The sequence below is a fragment of the Apium graveolens genome, unplaced genomic scaffold (genome assembly GCF_009905375.1).
Source record: "Apium graveolens cultivar Ventura unplaced genomic scaffold, ASM990537v1 ctg2915, whole genome shotgun sequence".
NCBI classification, from domain to species: Eukaryota; Viridiplantae; Streptophyta; class Magnoliopsida; order Apiales; family Apiaceae; genus Apium; species Apium graveolens.
Window position 1 is genome coordinate 44,602 of NW_027417849.1, and position 11,352 is coordinate 55,953.

The 11,352-nt window shown below is 30.4% G+C and overlaps 1 long non-coding RNA gene across 3 annotated transcripts; it reads right to left on the reverse strand.

The window, feature by feature from the left end:
* Positions 1 to 1,041: 1,041 nt before the first annotated feature.
* LOC141700794 (uncharacterized) lies at positions 1,042 to 7,091 on the reverse strand. 3 transcript variants are annotated; one of them, XR_012566518.1, is made up of 6 exons: positions 6,989 to 7,091; positions 6,216 to 6,858; positions 5,840 to 5,894; positions 5,457 to 5,586; positions 4,830 to 4,921; positions 1,042 to 1,169 (listed from the first exon to the last, which is right to left on the reverse strand). It is a non-coding gene; the product is annotated as an uncharacterized LOC141700794 (long non-coding RNA). The 3 variants fall into 3 exon arrangements; XR_012566519.1 differs by having other exon boundaries at positions 5,840 to 6,480; positions 6,814 to 6,858; positions 6,989 to 7,041; XR_012566517.1 differs by having other exon boundaries at positions 5,840 to 6,858.
* Between the last annotated feature and the right edge of the window lie 4,261 nt (positions 7,092 to 11,352).

The window sequence follows — 11,352 nt, forward strand, 5'->3', positions numbered from 1 at the left end:
TATGACTGGACTAGTCCCACTAGTCTTTTACGTCTCAATACAATCCATCAGGAATTCATTTGGAAAACCTTGTGTTGGAAAATAAAGGTTTTACTAAATTAATTTTATCATTACCAAGAATATGAAATCATTCGGACTCTTTCAAGTCAAAAATCATTCTTAAGTTCAATTTCAGGGATTCAAAGAAATAAAATGAATCAAGACAATCAAATACAAATTATATGGTCAAGATCAAATGACAATAAGGATCATAAGTTAGGGAATCAGATCAGTCTTAGAAATTATTACGAAATAAGGTATACAAAGGAAAGATATAAGTTGTTCAAAACAATACGCAAGGGTGTTCACAAAGGTTCTTACAAGGTTAACAAGAATTCAAAGTATCCAAAGGAATCAATGGGTAATAGGGGTATGAATCAACAGGTTTCGAGTAATGGTTTAAACAATAATCAAATCAATTCGTTACAAGAACATTATCAGGGTGTTTTGAGGAACCAATAACAGGTATGGTACAAAAATCAATATCAGGGTTCACGAATCAATATCAGGTTATCACAAGTGTTATAAAAGATGAATACTCTATCATGGCATCATCAATATCTTTTCCATGCATAACTTATACAAGTAGGCAGAGTTACTTGCCTCGATTCGCTTTCCTATTTTACAAAGGTTGAACTACTGCCACACAGTACACCCTTCCCTTTCCTAGCCTGAATGTCCTCACGCTCCGAATCTACAATCCAAAATCAAAAACCCTAACTAGATTCCCATTCGATGTTCCCGGAACGATTAACAATTTCCCTTTATCACAATACTCTAAGCACTACAAGAAAAACGGCTAAATATGACCGAAAAATTTCAGTCATATTTAACTAAATATGACTGCCCGTGGTTATTTTTGATTTAATATGAACGAATTATGTGGGCCTTTTTAGGCTTGTCAGATTCAGCAAAATCGGTCATCTTTAGTTAAATATGACCGACTAAATTTGACCGTTCATTTTTGACCGAATAAATTTGACCGACTAAATTTGACCGTTCATTAGATGACACTATATTTTCAGTCTATAGAAAAATAACTCTACTGGTCAGCATCTTCATCTTCGTCTTCATCTTTATTGCTTTGAAATCAGTCGTTCAATTCACATTGTTGATTCTAGTACCTTGCACTAAAACATATAATCTCCATTAAGTGAAATTTACTTTATAACAAACAACATAAATGTTTAACAAATTAGAAACAAAATCAATTGTAAATTGCAGCATTTGCACAACAGGAGTAACTACAAAACCATGTATACTCTTGGCTGACAGTAAAAAAAATTGCTCAAAATAACAAACCTTAAAAAGAACAAAAACCAAATTCATACTCAACCAATATCTAACTTTAAGAATTCAACTATTTATCAGAACTTAGGCTGATCAAGAATTGTTTAATGTAGCAATAAAAACAATGATAAATTGACTCAAGTGCAAGTACGTGTGCAAGAGGAAAAACACTTTATCACGTCAATACTAAAAATATTTTACTTTATCATATCAGCATATATATATACACACACACATATATATAGTAGAACTTGATAAAAATAGAAAAGAATCACAAAACATGATTAATAAAGAAGAATCAAACAAGTGTTAACCAATTCAAACATTGTTTGTAATAATGATTTAAAGTTTGTGGGATCATTTTACACTACAAGAAAAAAAGGGTAAATTTGACAGAATAAATATGACTGCGGCTAAATTTTACCGACGGTGGTCATATTTATGGTCAACTTACATATATAATTGGTCAGACTTAAATTTCAATGTCGGCGATCAAATTTAATGTCAACCCAGCATTCTAAACCTGGTCAAGGATTAAATATGACCGATGAAAGTCAATTTTATTATCGGTCACATTTAATCAGTCATATTTAGTTTTTAACATTGCCAAAAAAATAGAGGGAAATTTCCCGCCATGCTAACCAAAATTGAGCGGCACAAATATGACTGAGGCCGGTCATATTTAGGCTTGGTCATAAAAAAAATGGCGCCAAAATTCCCGCCAAAACTAAGAGATATTATCAGGAACCAAATTGACTGAAGTCGGTCATATTAAGTTTGACTGTCACCGGTCAATTTTGTTGTTTACTATTTTTTAGATATATTTTAATAATGTACTAAATTTGACTGCCTTCCGTTGCTTCGGTCGAATATACAAATATGACTGCACACGGTCAGATTTATAATTATGACCGCCCTCGGTCAAATTAAACCATTTCAGATCTGATACCTTCTGCTTATTTTTTAAAATTTCCTTTCTTTACTAAACTTTCTCCTCTCATTTTGCCTTCTTCTTCCACCATAACTCCACCCTTTGTCCACCATAACTCCACCCTTTGTCCTCATTTTTCATGAGATCTAATCAATCATCAAGTAAGTTTCATTCCTTAACTTTTGCATTTAATTAATTTTACTTTCTTAATATAGTATGGAACTATTATTTGGTTATACACATGCATATGTATTTTTGGAAATTCTTAATTTGTTGATGAAATTAGTGTTATTATTAGTTGTGAACCATGATTATAATTAATTGAACTTTTATGGTGAATATTAATGTAAATTATCATGGTTGTCAGTTTATCAATTTGTTTAATTTAAATTGATTATTTATGATCTATTCACATTTATTGTAATTTGAATTCAACTCACATCACGTATGTATAATTTGTAAATGACATACGCTCGTAGTTGGGTTGGTCGTAATTGGTACGATGATTTGAAGTATTTAACGGAAGAATACAAAGAGGGCGTGGATGAATACCATTTATTCTTTAATAGAATATCATGTAGACTTACATAGACATAACTAAATTTACTATGACATCTCCTTCAACTAATTAAACTTATAATTTTTATTTAGTGACTTCATTGTAAAACAGGACAGCATCCATAGCTATTCATAACCACCTCATGCGACCTACTAGTTAATGCTCTACATCGTCTAAATTCCCATCCACATACTTATTAAGGTTCTAAAATAGTTAAAATTACAAGCATATAACAACAATATTAGCAGAACAGAATAGAAAGCTAAAGCGGAAACTACTTATCTCTTTGAATATTAAGACGTTAGGAATTTAATGATGTTGAAGATAAATAGTTTTAATTGAGCTGTTTTCTACTGGATTTTAAAGAAGTTACTTCTACACTTTCTAGAAATAATGGACCTTTTATTTATTGGAAGTATGACGATTTTCGTATTTCCAGGTTCATTTACCCTGGGTATAATCCAGAGAGAAGAAAATAATATGTTATGTTCTCTTATAATGTGTCCCATGTGTTACTTCATATATTTAGGACTAATGCCTAAATATAAATTGTGCAAGTTTGTAGTTTAAATCAAGAAATGCTTGATATGTACAAAGTAAAATGTTTAAAGATGGGGTTTGACCTGGGTTCCTGGAACTTCTCATATTTTGGTTATCTTAGTTTGTTTACCGCATGTGAATCTAAATTGCAATTTCTATAGATAGTTGATACAGATTATATGTTGTATTGTAGGGTATTAGAATTGAAAAGGCTTCTTTATATGACAGCCACTTCCAAGACAACGATGAAGATGATGAAGATCAGGATGCTGAGAATTACTCCCTCCATTAGCGTGACACTCCCTGCTCTAACTAGTACTAGTAGGTTGACTTTGCCATCGAATGAACTTCTAATATCTACTATTATCATCTCTTAGATAATTATTTTGGGATATAACAACTAATTTCTCCTTGGTAGCTAACTTTTTGGGACATAAACTTATGTGTTATGTCTCCTTTTGGGTTAACTTTTTGGGATTGAATAATCAATTTCCCAGCCTAGCTTAACTTGTTGAGCTATTAGATGTCAAACTTTTTACAATATATTGGCATGTATAACCTTTTGGATGTTTTAAGGAAGTTATTTGGATGGCACAATTTAAACTTATCTTTATATTACTTGAGTTTTTGTTTATTTTCGGAGATTGTGGATCGTATATACTGGTTATGGATATACCGGTTCACAGGGCCGGTTTTTTTAAAATAATTGTATGTTAAATTTGGCCGTTTTTCGTCACATTTAGCATACCAATATTTCATGTAATAATTATATTTGACTAATATTAGTCATATTTGCCTTTTAAATTTGATCGAAATCAGTCATTTTTATTAATTCGGCTAACACAAACGGAGTCATATTTACAATTTAGACCAAAAAATAACCTAGTCAAATTTATAAAATTGACTGGTGATAAGTCGGACAAATTTATAAATTTGACCGTTGGTCGTGGTATTTTGTGACTAGAGGCGGGAAATTCAATTTTTACAAAAATTTTGAAGTCAAAGGTCAAAATATAAAAATGACCGATTGAAGTCAATTTTAGGCGGTCAAATTTAGTTGGTCATATTTGAGCGGTCATATTTAGTCGGTCGGATTTAATTAAATTTGACTGATTTCACTAAATTTGACCAGTCTAAAAAAGACCGACACATTTCGGTCATATTTAACTAAATACGACCGCTAGAGGTCAAATTTGATTAAATATGACTGGAAAATTTCGATCATATTTAGCCATTTTTCTTGTAGTGTGAGCAACTTACTATTTTCATTTTAGTGATATAAACAGATGGTTTCTTTACAGGTAAGAAACTTTTAATAATAGGTAAGCAATAAGAATAATTATTGCAATATTGATGGGAAAAATAATGGCCAACCTCATGCACATGAATTAATTTAAAGGACTTCATAAAGTTTTGTAAAACATCTTAGGAAAAGGTCTCAGCAGTAAAGTTTAAATCCACAAGACAAACCTGTGAAACAATATGCATATTTGCCCATTGTGGACCAATTTTCCTCTAAGGCACTTCAAGTTATTGACAGAGACATTTCAAACTGAGTAAATCTGCACCAAAGAAGAATTATTATTATGCTCAAAATATATTCCGACGAATGACGTATCTCACGAATAGAATCTTCTGGCAAATTTGGAAAATGCTTCAATTTACGGTGTAATACATAATAATGCCCTTGTATAAAAGGAGGACACTCTAATATTATCGGATCGTAATACAGGGCCCACTAAGGAGTTGTTTAATCCCATATACATTCTTGTAAAATGACACTATAATGCATTCATATTTCTAAAAAAGTCTCGGGATATAAAATTTGCTAAAAGAACGGCTAAACAGCGATGAGGAAAACACAAAAGAATCTAATATAGGAAAAAGAACGACTCTCTTGTGTTGTCAAGAAAAACCTAGCAGTAAATTAAAAAATCTACAAGTCAATCATCCAAAAAAAATAATAAGTGTAAATATGTTTTATCTTGCCAAAACAATTGAGTGCATTCCAAGCCTTTCTCCCAGTCCTGGAGCATGATGAGCTTGTCATCAGACGCTGACAAAACATATGGAAGGTTTGGATGGAGATTCAATTACCTGATGTAGTCTGTGTTTTTTTCAAATTCTTTAATCTTATCATATTTGTTATAGTTGTATACGTGAATCATTTTGTTATCGGCTCCAACTACAAACCAATCTTTTCTAGGTATACAATTTGCACATCTAACTGCAAACAATCATATAAAATCACAGTTAGTCTTGTAATCCATCATAAACTAGTAAAAAAACTCAGGATAATAAATTTAAATCATCAAGATACAAGGAGTGATGTAAATGTACCTAGCATTTCAGTAGTTTAAAGGACTTCTCTATTTTCTATAATATTAAAGATAAATTAAGCAGGCATTTCAAATACATGCTTGTATTTTAAAATATGAAACAAAGACATAACTAATCAAAACATAAAAACATCAACTTACTTGGTACTTGTAGATCCAAATTAACACAGTTCGCGAGTATAAACTCAGTGGTTCCCTGCACAAAGAACATCAGATTGTGGAAGCAGGAGTGGATGTCCTATAATTTAAATATTTGTTCTCTGATGGAACAAATTGAGTTATTTCCACCCCTATTCATCTCATCTTCTAAACACAAAACCTAGTTTTAAATGTGAGATAAACTCCAGATTTATAACATTTTCAAACAACTCGAGTTTGACTTTAATCAGGTACATAGGCTCAAATCAATTGGATAAGAAAAACTTGGACTCGAGTTATAGACTAGATTCAGTTAGATTTATTTACTACCCGGATAAGAATTATTGCACTACCGTTAAAAATATAAAAGAAATATTACCAGGAGTTAGCTGTTCTCCTTTAAACAAGTTAACAACTTTATAATCATAATCAATCTCTGTTTGAAGCACGGCTAAATTCAATACCTGCCAACCCTATTTTCTGTCCACAATACCACAATCAAAAATTAAAATCCGACACATGATAAATTTTTTAATTCAATAAAGCCAAACAGAACAACACTAAAAATGGTATCAACTCCAAATTCTGTGTTCGTCGTGAACTGAACCAATTTAAGCCGCACTGAACATCACCTCATTATAATCCTACAATCATAACCAACATAACAATCAGCTATATTTCCGCAAATTGGTTCAGTTCCGCAAATTTAAACATAACTATAAAATAATTAGTCAAAACACGTCGACAAAACTCACGAGTATGAAACAATCCACCCATTTCTTAAACTCCAACACAAATTTCCAGATAAAACAAAATCAAACTTAAAAATATGATCAATACTTCTTGACACAACACACGAGTAGGAATAATAATAAAGGCAGGTAGAGCGAGCTTCTTTTATTTCGTAGAAAATAAACCAAATAAGCATAAAAATTAAGAACATAAACATCAAAACAAAACCCTGAAATTGAAATCACCTTAAATCAAAGCCTTGAAATGCAAATCCCTAATTAGATGAATACCTGAAATTAAAAAAATTATAAGAGGTTTCAGGTAACATAAACATAAACAAATCAATTGAGCCTCAATTTCCTAACTTGACATGTATATCAATTGAGCCATAATTAGAAATCCAAAATCCTTATTACGTACTAGAGATCCCAAGTTGTGTCAAGAGAAAGTGACGGCGGTTCTAAGAGAGATTAACGGGAGAGATTAGCCAGAAAGAGAGGGTAGAGAGCGAACGAGAGTGGAAGTGCTGAAAGTGAAAGACGATTGAGTTACGGTATTTTGAGTCAGAGAGAGTCGATTGAGTGTGGTTGTAAGAAAATTTGGGCGGCATTAGCCCAAAAGTTTTCCTGCCCTAGTCCAAAAGTTTTCCCCGGGTCTGAGTCCAGTATACTTAAACTTCAATAAGATAATACTTAATAAATTAATAACCTCGATTAAGTAATATTTTTTTATAATCCCGACCCAGATCGTTAATATAAATTAATAATTCTCTTATTTCATAAGTTAATAATTTTTATTAAAATATATAAGTCGCATAAAATATATAAATTAATAATTTTGTCTTATATTAAAGTTATATATTTTTTTAAACTATATTTTAAAAATAAGACTATAATGTAAACTTACTTTCTTATGAAATTTATTTGTCCATGTACTTGTATCCTTTTTAGGGAGCTTGGCGTACTCTAGACCTACAGAAAATAAGCAATATTGTTGTTTTAAGGACATCATTTAGAGTGGTTACAATAATCTTATAATCTTCCTTTTTTATCTTCTTTCCATTTTTTTATAACAGTATTAATTGTTTGTTCATATTCAACAATTATGTCACTTCTTTATTTTCGCCACAATAATAAATAACATTTTCGGTATTCATTGCATCATGATAATTAATAACATTTTTGGCATATATATTTGTAATATGTTTAAAAGAAATTAAAAATGATGTATATCGATAAATTAATAAAATTATTAATTATTTTATTGATTAATAATTTTCATTAAATAATATTTTTTTATGATCCCGGGTGTATTAATTTATCGAAGTTTACCTGTAGATAGAAAATATTTAAACTCTATTATATTAATAAATCTTGAAGTAATTATTTTAGAAAAAATTGGTACTTAAGTCAAGTGCTAAAGGCTAAAATGACTACATCTATTGTTATAATATGAGATCAAAAAGTATATTTTTGTGCTAAAATATGCCTTTTAAGTCGAATACTGGTTCTATTTTACACTAATATCTTTCCAAATTTAGTGAAGTTTTGTAGCTCTTTTCCAAATTTCATTTAAAATAAAAAATATATATATTTCATTCGTAATTATATAATAATAGGGTGAGGATAGCTATAGCTATTTTAGTGCTAAATATAGTATCAACTATCCATTTATGCATTTTTAAGACAAAGTATATGCATTGAAGTATATATTTTTTATTTTGGTCCAATATTATACACAAACTATAGCTATGCATTCGACTTAATCTTATATATACTTTGTTTATTACTTACTTTTATAAATTCATATATGTATATTTATAATGTGCTGAAAGTGAGAATCTATCGACTAAGGGTGTGATGTGAGCTTTAACATCACTATAAATTGTATCGATATCGATATACCCTTTTAACATTGGTCGTGTGAACAACGGATGTCCAAGTACCGGTATCTATAATAAGAATTCTAGTAGTGCCTCCATCTAAACCGTTTTTGAATTTACTTAATAATTACCGTTATTTTTATATATGTGACAAAAAAATGCCATAATAGTCAAATTTATAATTTTATATAAAAAAATAATACATTATAATAGTTAAGATATAGTGTCTATAAATGGATTTTTTTCACGAACCCTTCAAAACTAACAAAATTAACATTCGTACAATTGGATCATTAAAATTAAAATTTGAAATTCACAAAACTAGTAACCCTTTAAATTGACAGCCTAACCTCTAAATCCAATCTTAAATCATGTATCTCATACAAACACTTTGTTGTGTATATGTTCTCTACTTGATGATTTCATGAACAAAACACCTTGGTAGATTTTACTTAGTGAAATTATGTAGCACTCGACGGATAAGGTTTATAGTCCCGACGGATGACTCAATATAGTCCCGACGGATGACTCAATATAGTCCCGATGGATGATGACTTATTATCCATCGAGTGAGTAGCTTATGTAACAAAAAGTCTGTAGCACATTTCTGCATACACATTGTTTAGAATATGTAGTAGTACTTAAGTCATGTTGACTTTAGTTAGATATGAAGAATAGGTTGATTAATTGTACATAAATGATGTCCTATAATTCTGCATAAGTGAAATGAAGTCAAGTGCATGATTGCTACCCAACAGATAAGCAACAATGAATTCGACAGATGATCAACAACCCGACGGATGATCGATAACTCGACGGATGATCATAAACCCGACGGATAAAGAATTCAAATATCTGTTGACAGTGACAACACAGTCACATGCGTCGAGTGGATGCAAATGGAATGTGGTAGCCTATTCAACTGGGTTTTCGAGAACAAAGAAGCATTGCCATTTCTATTCTATTATAAAAATATTCAAAGATGCTGAAATAGAGTAATGAAGTAGCATTGTAATAGACTAGATAGTTTTTGTTTTATTATCATGTCTCATTACTTTGTAATCTTGGTGATATATAAACCCAGAAGTAGCAACTAAGGAATTATATGAGATACAAGCAGAGAAACATTTGTAAGCAAAATTCTTAGCATTCTTAGTTGTTCAATATTTGTAAGCAGTTGTGAGCATTTTGCACACAGGGTTCTCTCGATATATATTATATATCTCTGGTGGAATCATTCAAATCCACCAGAAAGTTTTTAAAGACTCTTGTTTATAATTACTTGTGTTTTGATTCATTTAAATAACTATTCCGCATTGTGCTAATCAATTCACACTTATATATATATTCGAGTTAGAACATTTTTATTTCAAGAAAAAATTTCAAGAATTCCATTCAACCCCCCTTCTGTAATTCTTGTCATATTGTTAAGGGACTAACACACTTGAACAATATAATGTATTGTTGATATAATTTTTACACGCGTATTACTATATGTTCATTAGTTTTTAATGTAAATATTATGTTCTCGTACTAAACATTTATTTATATCATTTAAAATAAATCTTACCAGTGACTAAAATAATTCTTAATATGTTGTTTTTGTTATTAGAGTACTCCAATATTTTTTAATAATTAATAAATAATTTACTATTTATTAAAATAAATAAACAAAAATGATTTATTTAAAATTCACCACTGGCAGTCAAATTTATAAATATGACCATCATCGGTCAAATTTGTTTTTTGATATTTTCGTTTAACCGTGGCGGGAATTTTGGCGCCAAAAGGTAAATATGACCGCGTTCAAATATGACCAACGACGGTCAAATTTACACCCCTCGGCTCGAATTTTGTTTCCTAGGCGAGAATTTTCCCTCTCTTAATTTTGGGACATAAAAAATAAATATGACCGATTAAATTTGACCGAAATTAAATTCAATTACATTTAGTCAAAATTAACTATTGACCAGTTGCAAAATAATGGTTGACTTCAAATTTGAATACTGCCGGTCAAAATTAAGTTTGACTAGCTATACACGAAGGTTGACCGTAAATATGACCGTTGACAGTCAAATTTAGTCGGTCAAATTTACCCTTATTTTCTTGTAGTGAAAAGTACAGATACTCAATCATATACACTAACCACGTTTATACCACATACTCATATACTTTAAACCAATTAGTCAACGAATCAAATATTGCAACGCAATTATGACACATAGCATATAATCCTTACATCCAAACTCTATACTCGAGTAATAATAATGATCACACAACCCGATATCAAAACGAATCAATCTTTTCTTTTATTTCACATAATTCGAACCAAAACCAATAATTAAAACAAATAATTTCTTAGGAATCTCACATGCATTCACTTAGTCAAATCTCAGGATCAAATCAATCACTTTTGTACCTATAAACCATTCGGTTATAACACAACACGGGCGAGAAATCAAACGATTCTTTTAAATCGCAACCTTGCTAAATACAACACCATATTTTACATTTAACCATTAATTTATCCCAATCTAGCTTATGTTCAATATTTTAACTCATGGAAACATAGAAGCATCACTTTGAGCACATAATTCATCTTAATTTCTTATAACTCGAATTATACTATTCGAATTTCCCAAAAATATCACATGCAAACATCAAATAGATCTTTAATCCACCAATTATCTATCTATATCACGATTTCTAGTAACAACTACTTACAATCATCAAAGTACAACATCATGTACCAATTAATGTTTCCAAACCATAACTCATTCTACTTTGCCAATAATTCTTATACTCAATCATTTATAAGTCCAAAAATCAACTTATATTCTTAAAAAAAAAGAACCATTCGGTTTCAAGCAAAGCACAACATGAAATTACGAATAATCTTTTT